This window comes from Scyliorhinus torazame, chromosome 15 (assembly GCF_047496885.1).
Source record: "Scyliorhinus torazame isolate Kashiwa2021f chromosome 15, sScyTor2.1, whole genome shotgun sequence".
NCBI classification, from domain to species: domain Eukaryota; kingdom Metazoa; phylum Chordata; class Chondrichthyes; order Carcharhiniformes; family Scyliorhinidae; genus Scyliorhinus; species Scyliorhinus torazame.
In genome coordinates this window covers 211,986,486-212,001,850 of record NC_092721.1, presented here as the reverse complement: position 1 = coordinate 212,001,850, position 15,365 = coordinate 211,986,486, and the positions used below count along the sequence as shown (strand labels likewise).

Genomic DNA, 15,365 nt, shown 5'->3' with positions numbered 1-15,365 from the left:
CCCAGGATAGATCTAGAACCTCCCCATCGCCCAAACACATTCCCCAGGACAGATCTGGGGCATCCCCATCACTGAAACACATTCCCCAGGATAGATCTGGAACTATCGCCTCCCCATCGCCCAAACACATTCCCCTGGACAGATCTGGAACTATCGCCTCCCCATCGCCCAAACACATTCCCCTGGACAGATCTGGAACTATCGCCTCCCCATCGCCCAAACACATTCCCCTGGACAGATCTGGAACCTCCCCATCGCCCAAACACATTCCCCTGGACAGATCTGGAACTATCGCCTCCCCATCGCCCAAACACATTCCCCTGGAAAGATCTGGAACCTCCCCATCGCCCAAACACATTCCCCAGGACAGATCTGGGACATCCCCATCGCCCAAACGCATTCCCCTGGACCGATCTGGAACTATCGCCTCCCCATCACGCAAATGCATTCCGCTGGACAGATCTGGAACCTCCACATCGCCCAAACACATTCCCCAGGACAGATCTGGAACTATTGCCTCCCCATCGCCCAAACACATTCCCCAGGACAGATCTGGAACTATTGCCTCCCCATCGCCCAAACACATTCCCCAGGACAGATCTGGAACCTCCCCATCGCCCAAACACATTCCCCAGGACAGATCTGGAACTATCGCCTCCCCATCGCCCAAACACATTCCCCTGGACAGATCTGGAACTATTGCCTCCCCATCGCCCAAACACATTCCCCAGGACAGATCTGGAACCTCCCCATCGCCCAAACACATTCCCCTGGACAGATCTGGAACTATCGCCTCCCCATCGCCAAAACACATTCCCCTGGACAGATCTGGAACTATCGCCTCCCCATCGCCCAAACACATTCTCCAGGATAGATCTGGAACTATCGCCTCCCCATCCCCCAAACACATTCCCTAGGACAGATCAGGGACCTCCCCATCACCCAAACACATTCCGCAGGACAGATCTGGGGCATCCCCATCGCTGAAACACATTCCCCAGGATAGATCTGGAACTATCGCCTCCCCATCGCCCAAACACATTCCCCTGGACAGATCTGGAACTATCGCCTCCCCATCGCCCAAACACATTCCCCTGGACAGATCTGGAACCTCCCCATCGCCCAAACACATTCCCCAGGACAGATCTGGGACCTCCCCATCGCCCAAACACATTCCCCAGGACAGATCTGGGACCTCCCCATCGCCCAAACACATTCCCCAGGACAGATCTGGGACATCCCCATCGCCCAAACACATTCCCCTGGACCGATCTGGAACTATCGCCTCCCCATCGCCCAAACACATTCCCCTGGACAGATCTGGAACCTCCCCATCGCCCAAACACATTCCCCAGGACAGATCTGGGACCTCCCCATCGCCCAAACACATTCCCCAGGACAGATCTGGGACCTCCCCATCGCCCAAACACATTCCCCAGGACAGATCTGGGACATCCCCATCGCCCAAACACATTCCCCTGGACCGATCTGGAACTATCGCCTCCCCATCGCCCAAACACATTCCCCTGGACAGATCTGGAACCTCCCCATCGCCCAAACACATTCCCCAGGACAGATCTGGGACCTCCCCATCGCCCAAACACATTCCCCAGGACAGATCTGGGACATCCCCATCGCCCAAACACATTCCCCTGGACCGATCTGGAACTATCGCCTCCCCATCGCCCAAACACATTCCCCTGGACAGATCTGGAACTATCGCCTCCCCATCGCCCAAACACATTCCCCTGGACAGATCTGGAACCTCCCCATCGCCCAAACACATTCCCCAGGACAGATCTGGGACCTCCCCATCGCCCAAACACATTCCCCAGGACAGATCTGGGACCTCCCCATCGCCCAAACACATTCCCCTGGACAGATCTGGAACCTCCCCATCGCCCAAACACATTCCCCAGGACAGATCTGGGACCTCCCCATCGCCCAAACACATTCCCCAGGACAGATCTGGGACCTCCCCATCGCCCAAACACATTCCCCAGGACAGATCTGGAACTATCGCCTCCCCATCGCCCAAACACATTCCCCTGGAAAGATCTGGAACCTCCCCATCGCCCAAACACATTCCCCAGGACAGATCTGGGACCTCCCCATTGCCCAAACACATTCCCCAGGACAGATCTGGAACTATCGCCTCCCCATCGCCCAAACACATTCCCCAGGACAGATCTGGAACTATCGCCTCCCCATCGCCCAAACACATTCCCCAGGATAGGTCTGGAACTATCGCCTCCCCATCGCCCAAACACATTCCCCAGGACAGATCTGGAACCTCCCCATCGCCCAAACACATTCCCCAGGACAGATCTGGGACCTCCCCATTGCCCAAACACATTCCTCAGGACAGATCTGGAACTATCGCCTCCCCATCGCCCAAACACATTCCTCAGGACAGATCTGGATCCTCCCCATCGCCCAAACACATTCCCCAGGACAGATCTGGAACTATCGCCTCCCCATCGCCCAAACACATTCACCAGGACAGATCTGGGAGCTCCCCATCACCCAAACACATTCCCCAGGACAGATCTGGCAGGTGAGAGGGGAGGGAGGGAGGGAGGGAGGGAGCTCTGGTTGGTGAGAGGGAGGGAGCTCTGGTATGCGAGAGAGAGGGGGGTCACTTTGTTGGGTGGGAGGAAGGACTGATACTAAAGCAGAGACCGTCAATATATTCCAGAGGTAGCAACAGACAGTGTTTGTGGAGTGTGGGTTCTGGGATTGGGGGTTCAGTTTCAGTCAATGAGCCAATTGTCAGCTTCAGGGGTTAGTGTTGGGTCAGGGGCTCAGAATTTGTGCAGACACAGGATTCTGAAGGTTGCTGTAACAGGTGAAACATCCTCCTGTTCACTAAATATCAGGCAGCAGTGGGTACATGTCACCTACAAACTCAGCTTTTTACTCAACCCCCGGAGATGGGGAAATGGTCTTCATTCAGTATCCATCAGGCTCTGAGAGCAATGTGACAGTGTCAGCTATCAACAGCTCCGCAACGTTCTTCCAAACCCTTTAGAAGTAGATGTTGTTTAGCTGTTTGAAGGATGGAAGGAGTTTGTACAGGTAGACTAAACAATACTCATCTTATTGAGGTCACAAACCTCAACGCCCGACTTTCTGGGCATGCACAGGCTGGGGCAGGCCGCATGCTTGCATGTTCTCCATTTTCACCATCTGTGGGCCCAGCCTGCCTGTGTAAGTAGGAAAATGGAGCAAAACGGTGTGGATTGCCATCCAGTAGCGGATGAGCAGAAATTTCCTTCAATTAAATATTGGGAAGACTAAATGTTTTCTGTTTCACCGCATGTCTCTACCTGGCAACTGTCTGAGACTAAATCAGCCTGCTCGTAATCACGTGACCCTGTGAAACCACCTCTGTAACATCGCCCAATAACACCCATGTCTGAGCTCATGTGCTGCTGAAACCTCTCCCATGCCTATATCACCTCTGGACTTGACTATTCCAATACTCTCTGAGCCGGCTTCCTACATTCTATTCTTCACAACTTCATTGAATAAGTACTCATTTTAAATTAATTAATTAGTGCTAGAAATGTCAGCGGGGTAAAGTGCTTCATCTGTGAGATGTGGGAGATCAGTGATGCTTCCAGCATTCCGGACAGCTACGTTTGCAGGAAGTGTAACCAATGGCAGCTCCTCACAGACCGCTGGCCCCCGCCCACACATCTCACACTCATCTGCTACCCCCTGAAAGAACCCACTCATTCTCGCCCGAGTCATCTGCACCCTTTGCACCACATGGAACTGTATCAAGCTCATTCTTGCACAAGAGGAGGTCCCGTTTACCCTTCGCAGTGCCTCACTCCATACTTCCCAATTGTCTCCCCTCCCAACTCCGTTTCCCATTTCTCCTTGATCTTCACCACCCGCTCGCCTCCCTGCCCCCCCAGCCACTTGTATATTTCCCCAATTCTTCCCCCCCCCCCCCCCTTCCACATCCGGAAGCAGCAGTTGCCCCAGCAGGGTGTATCCCGGTAACCTGGGGAACTCTTTCCAAACCTTTCGTGCAAAGTCCCTAATCGCAGGTATCTGAACTCACTCCCTCTTTGGAGCTCTACCCTCTCCCTTAGCTCCTCCAGACTGGCGAACCCTCCTTGTACATCGCAGGGGTTGCAGGGAGGGGTTGAAAAAGTGGGGAAACTTGTACAGGCTGTAAAACTGTGAGTTGGGGAGAATGTTCCCCAGATTATTTATGTATTTTACTTTTGAATATGTTTGGAATAAAATACGTTTTTTTAAAAAAGCAATGTAACTCCAAGTTGTTGTTGATGGATAAGCACTTTGCAGAGTTGTCAAGGCAATAACGTGCTGAATGATTCCTGTGCTTTTCATTCGCACAAGGCACTTCCCCATTAATGTTACCAAGAAGTATCAGTCCCCGGTCCTGGCACTATTGATGTTTTATTCACTGACCCGATGCATGGCTCGGAGGAGGAGGATTGGAGCTACCCTGCAGATCAAGCAGTCCTTACAGAGTTAGTAATGTACCCTCGAGTCACTGCATGAAATTTCTCACCTCTTGCTGGTGATGAATATCATTCGCAGAGAATGGATTATTTAACAATCATCATGGCAGCAGTGTCGGACTGTGGAATCTGAAGCGTAGCCCTTGCCCCATCCACAGTACCAGCAGGGATCAGCTCTCCAGTACACCCTAACTATCGTGGTCCATGACTATAACATTGGTTTAACCAGTGTGATGTGGAAATCTGGCATTACTGAGGGAAACGTACAGCTCAGGTCAAGCCGGATGCTGAGACTGCAGAGTGTGTTTCAGCATGAAGCAGTAGCCGGAGTGGAGGTGAAGTCGGTGGACAGGGAATGGCGTTCCTGGTAGGAACCAAAGATGATGGATTCATGAATATACTGGAGGAAATGGTAATAATTCCCCAGCCACTTCGACGAATGAGGATTTAACAAAAACAAGACCAGTTGAGTCTAGGTTGATGTCATCTCATGTGTGACATTTGGCCAGGTTTAGATTTGCATAACGAATCTGCATTTGAAGTGGGTGTTGGGAGAGATAGATGCAGAGATTAGCTTTGCAAAGAGTTCACTTCTCCTGAAAGCACTTTTCTTCAAATGTGGAAATAGGAGCTTAGCCATAATTGGATATCAGATATGTTACAGTGGAATACAGAGGCAGTGGAATGATCCAACGAAGAGGGAGAATTAGGAGCTGGAGGGGCCACGCAGCCTCTCGCGCCTGGATCCACCAATCAATAAGATCATGGTTGACCTGATTGCAGCTTAAACCACTCATTCCTACATATAAACCTTCTCCGAACTGTTTCTAACACATTTACATCTTTCCTTAAATAAGAATCGATTAAAATCAGATTACAGGCTGCATTGTGTAGGTGCAAGCACAGTGACAACACAAAGCAAAGGCTTGCTGAAGACTCTACCGCACACAATGGTACTGCCAAGAGAATGAACATCAACAGCAACTCTGGATTCAGAATCCTGGTCCGGAAACTGCTACAAAGACTGATCCAGTCGCTGACTTCCACCCGACCACTCTATTTCCCACCTGTGAATGCAAATTGCGGTCTTCCCACGCATCAGGCGGCCTGGCCTGCCACAAGGGAAGCCAGTTGCCTAATCAATTCCCTGACTCTTCCTTGATGAGTCAATTGCGCCAATTTAGTCAGCATTGCTATGCATGAGTGTTCCACTGATCACCGCCCAATTGTGTTTCCCTGGACTGCTGCTCCATCAAACTGGCTCTCACCAGCACAACCACCTCTTTTGGACCCCAAACAATACCGGTGTTAACCCAGCCACTGTGAGACCACACTCTCACTTAATACCTTTTAGTGACCACAGACGAGTCCGAGACGGGTGGTCAAAGAGAAACCAGTTTTATTGCAAAGTAATAATATGGACAATACTCTTCAGATCCCTGCCGGGTCTGGGGTGTTGGTTCCAAGTCTGGCCAACTTTTATATCAATGACTATTATCGTGTCCATGGTCTTCCCTGCCCCTCAGCAGGGGAGCTCGCACTCAACCAGGTTCACAGGGAGGCTAATTGCTCCAACACCATAGGTCTCAGGCAGGTTATAATATCCACCCCACCCCCCACAAAGTCCGAAGACTCTTCCGATGATGGTGGAGTTTGAGGATGTCTGGCATATGGACTGAACCTGGCAGCGGACACCTGGACCGCGAATGCTGTTTCTACACCGAACACCACGGTGGAGGTACTGTTCGAGGCTGCTGAATGGATTGTTCCCCATCAGAAATCTCCGTGCCTCGGTCTCCATATCGGAAGCAAACGTGACCGGCCTCTCTCCGCCATTGTCATTGCGGTGGGACAAAATGGCACCAATGCCATACTGCAAGGCGTCATGTCACTATGAGTGGATTGGCAGGTTTGTAATGGGTGAGCAAGCCTGAGGAGGACAATTGCTCTTTGACTTTAGCAAACGCTCCTTCCTGTTGTGCTCCCCACCCGCACTCCTTTTTGTTTTTGGTAATAAGTGTAGGGGGGCCAATATAGTAACGAGACCAGGGATGAACTCACCCTCGGAAGGAACGCAGTGCAGTCGGGTTCTCTGGTGTACGAGCTCGTTGGAAAGCCCTCACTTTCCCAGCGACAGGTGCAGCCCCTTCCGGTCTCCACGGTAACCTAGATAATCTACGTCCTTCACGCCGAACACACATTTTTCCCTTTTTAGGTGAATGTCAATCTCCGTCTAACTTACTCACGTGTTCTTGCTCTGATGTCCCAGTGACTGAGATATCGTGGAGATAAACTGCCACACATGGCAATCCTCTCAATATTTTCTCCATGACTCTGGAAAATTGCACAAGCCGACGATACTCCAAAGGGCAGCCGGGTATATCCATAAAGGGTTCTGTGGGTATTGATAGTGACATATTGCCGCGATTCAGGGTCCAGTTTGAGCTGGAGGTGTACATGGCTCACGTTGTTTCATGAACGAATAACCGTCAGGCAGTTTAGCATCTAAATCTTCGATGGGTGACATTGGCTATCTGTCCAGCCAGGAAGCCCTATTTACTGTCAGCTTGTAGTCGCCACAGAGGCTAACAGTTTTGTCTGGTTTAAGCATGGGGACCACTGGTGTCGCTCAATCAGCGAACTGCGCCGGCCTGATAATCCCGAGGCCCCCTCGAGCTGGCTCAATTCGGTTTTGACTTTTGCCAGTAGCATATAAGGAACCCGGCGGGCACTAAAATATTTTAGCTGTGCATCCGGATCCACTTGCATCTTCACCATGACCCTCTTAGTTTTTCCCAATCCAGGCTGGAGAACTGGAGAAGCTCAGGGTACTTCCCCATCCACTCGTAGAGGCCTCCAGTCCCCATCTGAAAGAGTTGTTGCCAGTTCAGGTGGAGGCGCTGCAACTAGTCACGGCCCAATAAGCTGAGGCCCTGTCCCTACACTACACTCAGTGCGAGTCTTACCGACTGCTGCCTGTAAATCACTGGGGACATCGTGGTCCCCACAATGGCGAGTGGTTCGCCCGTATATGTTGCTAACCTCGCCCCTGTGTCCGGGATTCAATTGTTGTTTCCCAGTTTTATCTTCTCAAATGTTTATCTTCCAATGACTTAAACTAGGCCTCCAGCGTCCAGTTCCATCTCAAAAGGGTGACCGCTGACTCTCGCAGTGATCCTGATGGAGGCCACTCGAGGTGCCGCGATGCAATTTAATTCATGCATTCCTCACCCTGTTGGTCTCTGTGAAAGGTAGGGGCTCCGGGCTGGTACTGGTCTCTGTGAAAGGTAGGGGCTCTGGGCTGGCACTGGTCTCTGTGAAAGGTAGGGGCTCCGGGCTGGCACTGGTCTCTGTGAAAGGTACGGGCTCCGGGCTGGCACTGGTCTCTGTGAAAGGTAGGGGCTCCGGGCTGGCACTGGTCTCTGTGAAAGGTAGGGGCTCTGGGCTGGCACTGGTCTCTGTGAAAGGTACGGGCTCTGGGCTGGCACTGGTCTCTGTGAAAGGTACGGGCTCTGGGCTGGCACTGGTCTCTGTGAAAGGTAGGGGCTCTGGGCTGGCACTGGTCTCTGTGAAAGGTACGGGCTCTGGGCTGGCACTGGTCTCTGTGAAAGGTAGGGGCTCCGGGCTGGCACTGGTCTCTGTGAAAGGTACGGGCTCTGGGCTGGCACTGGTCTCTGTGAAAGGTACGGGCTCTGGGCTGGCACTGGTCTCTGTGAAAGGTAGGGGCTCCGGGCTGGCACTGGTCTCTGTGAAAGGTACGGGCTCTGGGCTGGCACTGGTCTCTGTGAAAGGTACGGGCTCTGGGCTGGCACTGGTCTCTGTGAAAGGTACGGGCTCTGGGCTGGCACTGGTCTCTGTGAAAGGTACGGGCTCTGGGCTGGCACTTGCCTCTGTTTGGGTGGCGGGGTTGTTGATTACTTTGGGATTTTCATTCCCTGAGGCTTCTACATGCAGACACCCCACATCGCCTGTGCTCCCCTTCTACCAACTCGGGGGAGGTATCACATCTGGCTGCCTCAGTCAGAGATCAACGGGCTGTGCCTCTACGGTATTGGGTCCAGAGGGGGGATTCCGTCCTGCACACCGGGATGGGGTGGTCCGTCAGTGTACACCTCCAGCCCCTGGAGTTTCTGCACTCCACTTTCCGCACTTTCTCTCGAGAGCGAAATCTGCATGCCCCGTTGGAGGTCAAAGATAGTTCTTTCTTTGGGTTGCCATATTATTAACTCCACAGAAACTCCACAGGCCAGTCGGTCCCATAGCAGCTGAGTAAATTGCCGTACCCACAAAACCCGGCTAGTGTCCTTTTTTTAAAAGAAATATTTTTATTAAAATTTTTACATATTTTCAACAAAATCCCCCCCTTACAGAAAAAAGAAAAACAAAGAACACATAAATAAACATCTTACAACTACATCACGAATTCCCCCAATATACAAACTCCCCGTTAAGCAATAATAAACACTGTAGAAAACACAAAGTACATCCCCCCCCCCCCCCCTCTCTCTGGGTTGCTGCTGCTGTCCACCTCCTAACGCCCCGCTAGAAAGTCTAGGAGCGGTTGCCACTGCCTGAAGAACCCTTGCACAGACCCTCTCAAGGCAAATTTTACCCTCTCCAATGTAATGAACCCTGCCATGTCGCTGATCCCGGCTTCCATGCTCGGGGGCCTCGCATCCTTCCACTGTAGCAGAATCCTCCGCCGGGCTACCAGGGACGCAAAGGCCAGAATACCGGCCTCTTTCACCTCCTGCCCTCCCTGCTCGTCCGATACCCCAAATAGTGCTAACCCCCAGCTCGGCTTAATCTGAGTGTTCACCACCTGAGACACCGTCCTCGCAATACCCCTCCAGAACCCATCCAGCGCCGGGTACTCCCAGAACATATGGGTATGATTTGCTGGGCTCCCCGAGCACCTCCCACACCTGTCCTCCACCCCAAAGAACCTGCTCAGCCTCGCCCCTGTCATATGCGCTCTGTGAAGAACCTTAAATTGCATCAGGCTAAGCCTGGCGCAAGAGGAGGAAGAATTAACCCTACCCAAGGCGTCCGCCCACATACCCTCGTATATCTCCTCCCCCAGCTCCTCCTCCCATTTACACTTTAGCTCCTCCACCGATGTTTCCTCCTCTTCCTGCATCTCCTGGTAGATCGCCGAGACCCTGCCTTCTCCAACCCACACCCCCGAGAGCACCCTATCCTGGATCCTGAGTGCTGGAAGCAGCGGGAACTCCCTCACCTGCCGTCTTACAAATGCCCTTACCTGCATGTACCTGAAAGCATTTCCGGGGGGAAGCCCGAATTTTTCCTCCAGCACCCCAAGGCTCGCAAACATCCCATCTAAAAACTGGTCCCCCATCCTTCTAATTCCTGCCCTGTGCCAACTCAGGGACCCTCCATCCATTCTTCCCGGGATGAACCGATGGATCTCCCGGATCGGGGACCAAACCGAAGCCTCTACCTCACCCCTGTGGCGCCTCCACTGCGCCCAAATTTTCAAAGTCGTCGCCACCACCTAGTGGTGTACCTAGTCGGCGGGAGCAGCAGCGGTGCTGTCACCAGTGCTCCCAGGCTCATGCCCACACAGGACGCCATCTCCAGCCTCTTCCATGCCGCCCCCTCCCCCTCCATTACCCACTTGCGCATCATCGCCACATTGGCAGCCCAGTAATACCCACACAGATTAGGTAACACTAACCCTCCTCTGTCCCTACTCCGCTCCAGAAACACCCTTCTCACCCTCGGGGTCTTTTTCGCCCACACAAATCTCATGATGCTCCTTCTGACCCGCTTAAAAAAGGCCTTAAGGATCAGGATGGGGAGGCACTAGAATATAAAAAGGAACCTCGGGAGCACCGTCACCTTCACCGACTGCACCCTACCCGCCAAGGAGAGTGGCAGCATATCTCACCTTTTAAACTCCTCCTCCATCTGCTCCACCAGCCTCGTCAAGTTGAGCTTGTGTAGGGCCCCCCAGCTCCTGGCCACCTGGATCCCCAGATACCGAAAACTCCTTTCCGCCCTCTTCAGTGGAAGCTCGTCCATCCCCCTTCCCTGGTCCCCTGGGTGTACCACGAAGAGCTCTCTCTTCCCCACGTTGAGCTTATACCAGGAAAAGTCCCCAAACTCCCTGAGGATCCGCATCACCTCCGGCATCCCCCCCCACTGGGTCCACCACATACAGTAACAGGTCATCGGCATACAACGAAACCCGGTGTTCCACACCCCCCCCCCCCCCCCCCACACCCCCGACCAGCCCCCTCCAGTTCCTGGACTCCCTTAGAGCCATAGCTAAAGGCTCAATTGCCAATGCAATAGCAAGGGGGATAGGGGGCACCCCTGCCTCGTCCCCCGGTACAGCCGAAAGTATTCCGACCTCCTCCGATTCGTGGCCACACTCGCCACCGGGGCTTCGTAAAGTAGCCTAACCCAACTAATGAACCCCTCCCCGAACCCAAACCTCCTCAACACTTCCCAGAGGTACCCCCACTACACCCTATCGAAGGCCTTCTCCGCATCCATCGCCGCCACTAACTCCGCTTCCCCCTCCACTGCAGGCATCATGATTACGTTAAGGAGCCTCCGCACATTGGTATTCAGCTGCCTTCCCTTAACAAAACCCGTCTGGTCCTCGTGAATCACCCCTAGGACACAGTCCTCAATTCTGGTAGCCAACACCTTCACTAACAGCTTCGCGTCCACGTTGAGGAGAGAGATTGGCCTATACGACCCACACTGTAATGGGTCCTTGTCCCGCTTCAAGATCGGCGCCCGGGACATAGTCAGGGGTAGGAACCCCCCCCCCCTCCCCCTCTCCCTCCCCCCCTTCCTCCCCCCCTTCCTCCCCCCCCTTCCTTCCCCCCCCCTCCCCCCCCTCCCACCCCCCCCCTCCCCCCCACCCCCCCCCCCTCCCTCCCTCCCCCCCCTCCCCCCCTCCCTCCCTCCCCCCCCCCCCCCCCCCTCGCCTCATTGAAAGTCCTCACTAATAGAGGGCCCAGCAGGTCCATGGCCTTGCGGTAAAATTCCACCGGGAACCCATCTGCCCCGGTGCCTTCCCCGCCTGCAGACTCCCCAGCCCCTTAGTCAGCTCCTCCAGCCCTACCGGTGCACCCCCCCCTCCCCCTCCTCCGTCGGGGGCTCAGACCTATACAGCCGCTCATAAAAGTCTCCAAATACCCCATTTATTCCCACCGGACTCCGCATCGTGTTCCCCCCTTTATCCCTAACTCCCCCAATCTCCCTCGCTGCCTCCCGCTTCCGAAGCTGGTGTGCCAACATCCGGCTAGCCTTCTCCCTGTATTCATACACCGCCCCTTGCGCCTTCCTCCACTGCACCTCTGCCTTCTTGGTGGTCAACAGGTCGAACTCGGCCTGGAGGCTTCGTCGCTCCTGGAGTAGTCCCTCCTCGGGGACCTCTGCATACCTCCTATCCACCCTTAAAATCCCCACCAATCTCTCCCTCTCTCTCCTCGTGGGCCCTAGTGGAGATTAGCTCTCCCCTCTTCTGCACTGTAAATTCTATGATAATCTATGATAATCACCGCCCTCAGCGCCTCCCTGCACCTCCCCTTTATCGTTAGCCTCTAGTTAGCTTTCAATACCGGCTAGTGTCCTTAACCGTGTTAGGAACTTGGTCACGGACTCTCCTGGGGTCCTCTCATCCGTGTTAATACAGTATGTTTGCACAATGACTGACGGCCTGGGGTTATAATGCTGTGCTACCAGGGTCACCAGCTCTTCAGGGGACTTGGTGTCTGGGGCTGCGGGATATGTCAGGCTCTTCATCATCCCGTAGGGGTGGACCCCACATGCAGTTAAAAGGATTACCATCTGTCGAGCTACAACGGTGATAGTATTTGCCCAGAAAAAGTAACACAAACGCTCTGCGTTCAATTCTCAATGCTCGCATCGAACATGTCCAGTCTCCTGAATAACGGCATTGTGGGAGGTGGTTTTTCATCCGACGGTCAGCACCTTCGACTGTAGCTCCACTTTTATTCTCGTTGCCAGTTTAGTCACCACAGACGAGTCCGAGATAAAGAGAAACTAATTTGATTGCAAAGTAATGATACGTACAATACTCTTCAGATCCCTGCCGGGTCTGGGGTGTTGGTTCCAAGTCTGGCCGACTTTCATATCAAAGTCTATTACCCCGTCCACGGGCTCCACACCCCTCAGCGGGGAGCTCGTACTCAATGAGGTTCACAGGGAGACGAATTGCTCCAACCCCATAGGTCTCGTGCGGGTTATAACAACTTTCAAGAGCCAAGTCTCCCCTGTTTTCTTGCCTGTCCTGGTACCATGTGAAACATTTTCAATAGCCTAACCAGCGACGCCCGCATCCCGTAAACAAATTTTAAAAAACATTTGACGGTAGTGAGCATCTGAGAAATTGGTTCCTAATGTAGGTTGATTACAATGTACAGGAAGCTGGGAATGGAGACTGTCATTTTCTATGTTTAAAATAAAAACATCTAGCTCGGTAATTAAAAAATATTCCTACCCCAAACACATAGGGAGAGTTGCATAATCCAGCTGTTTTTAGTGTCTCAAACCCCGTTTAATTCATGAATTTGTTCAGAAAACAAACGTAATTTTAAAGAATTTATATTTGTACTGGTAAACATTGGAAGAAAGACATAGTTTTGAGTGGTTTAATTTAATGTTGCTGTGTCTGGAAGAGTAAAACCTATTGTTGGATTCATGCTGGTCAATGGTGTTTGTGTGCCACTTCCGGGTGCGGCGATGACCAGCTGAGTCGCACGTTTCGGCAGCTCCCTGTGAAACGGACTTTTGGGCTCTTGATAGGAGCCCCAACGGCAATTTTAACGGCTGAAAACACCGTGCGGTAAACCAGAAGGGTGTTCCCCCTGGACACGGATGGAAAAAGGAGAGGAAAGTGGCCGGATTGCAGCGGATCCTTTGGAACAACGGCAAGGAAGGCAAGCAGAAACCAAGATGGCGTCGGAAGGTGGCAGTTTAACATGGGGCCCTGAACAACAAGAGTTTTTGAAACGCTGCGTGGAGGAGATAAAAAAGGAAATGAAGAAAGAGTTGTTGGCCCCGATATTACAGGCGATTGAAGGGCTGAAAGAGGAACAAAAGACCCAGGAGCAGGAGCTTCGGGTCGTGAAGGCGAAAGCAGCAGAGAATGAAAACGACATACAGGGCCTGGTGGTGAAGTCGGAGATACAGGAGGCACACCAGAAACGATCTGTGGAGAGGTTGGAGGCACTGGAAAATAACGCAAGGAGGAACAACTTGAGGATTCTTGGCCTTCCTGAAGGTGTGGAGGGGGCGGACGTCGGGGCATATGTGAGCACGATGCTGCACTCGTTAATGGGAGTGGAGGCCCCGACGGGTCCGTTGGAGGTGGAGGGAGCATACCGAGTTATGGTGCGAGGACCGAGAGCAGGAGAAGCTCCCAGAGCCATAGTGGTGAGATTTCTCCGTTTTAAGGATAGAGAAATGGTCCTTAGATGGGCGAAGAAAACTCGGTGTAGTAAATGGGAGAACGCGGTGATCCGCGTCTATCAAGATTGGAGTGCGGAGGTGGCGAGAAGGAGGGCGAGCTTTAATCGGGCCAAAGCGGTACTTCACAAAAAAAAGATAAAGTTTGGAATGCTGCAACCGGCAAGACTGTGGGTCACATATCAAGGGAGGCACCACTACTTTGAGACGGCGGATGAAGCGTGGACTTTTATTGTAGAAGAAAAATTGGAATGATTGGACTACGAAAATGAACGTTTGGACAAAGTGGTGGGATGAGTGGGGGGGGGGGCGAAGAGGGATTGTATGATTAATCCTGCGGTATGGTAACTTTTCTTTCTCCCACAGGTGGTGATGGGGGGAGGTGGGGAGGGAGAGGAGATGGGGCGTTGGCCATGGGAGGCGGGGCCGAGGGAGAGGCGCGGGCTTGGTTCCCGCGCTATGATAATTATGGCGGGAATAGAGAAGCAGGAAGGAGGGGGCGCCGCACGGGGCGAGCCGTGATCACGGGGGGAAGCCGAGGTCAGCCAGAGTTTGCTGACTTCTGGGAGCAACATGGGGGGAGTAATTACGCTAGCGGGGGGTCTAGCGGGGGGGGGGGGGGGAATTACTGGGTTGCTGCTGCTGGGGAAAGGGGGGAGTGGGTGCGGGAAAGGATGGGCGGGGGGGCACCGTCTGGGAGAAATACAGCCGCGTGGGAACTGGGCGAGAAGCTGGAAAAAGATGATGGCTAACCGGCAAGGGGGGGGGGGGGGGGGGGTGGGAAGCCCCCCAACTCGGCTGATCACGTGGAACGTGAGGGGGCTTAACGGGCCGATAAAGAGGGCACGAGTACTCGCACACCTTAAGAAACTTAAAGCAGATGTGGTCATGTTACAGGAAACGCACCTGAAACTGATAGATCAGGTTAGGTTGCGCAAAGGATGGGTAGGGCAGGTGTTCCATTCGGGGCTGGATGTGAAAAACAGGGGGGTGGCTATATTAGTGGGGAAGCGGGTAATGTTCGAGGCAAAGACTATAGTGGCAGATAACGGGGGCAGATACGTGATGGTGAGTGGCAAATCACAGGGAGAGATGGTGGTGTTGGTAAATGTGTATGCCCCGAATTGGGACGATGCCAATTTTATGAGGCGAATGCTAGGACGCATCCCAGACCTAGAGACCGGAAAGCTGATAATGGGGGGAGACTTTAACACGGTGTTGGAACCAAGGCTGGATAGGTCGAAGTCCAGGACTGGTAGGAGGCCGGCAGCAGCCAAGGTGCTTAAGGATTTTATGGAGCAGATGGGAGGGGTGGACCCGTGGAGATTCAGTAGACCTAGGAGTAAGGAGTTCTCGTTTTTCTCCTATGTCCATAAAGTCTATTCACGCATA

General features: G+C 53.2%; 1 protein-coding gene across 1 annotated transcript in view; it reads right to left on the bottom strand.

Annotated features, from left to right (window-relative positions):
• Positions 1–15,365, bottom strand: part of ilk (integrin-linked kinase) — a 284,664-nt gene that overhangs the window by 238,505 nt on the left and 30,794 nt on the right. The window lies entirely within an intron of this gene.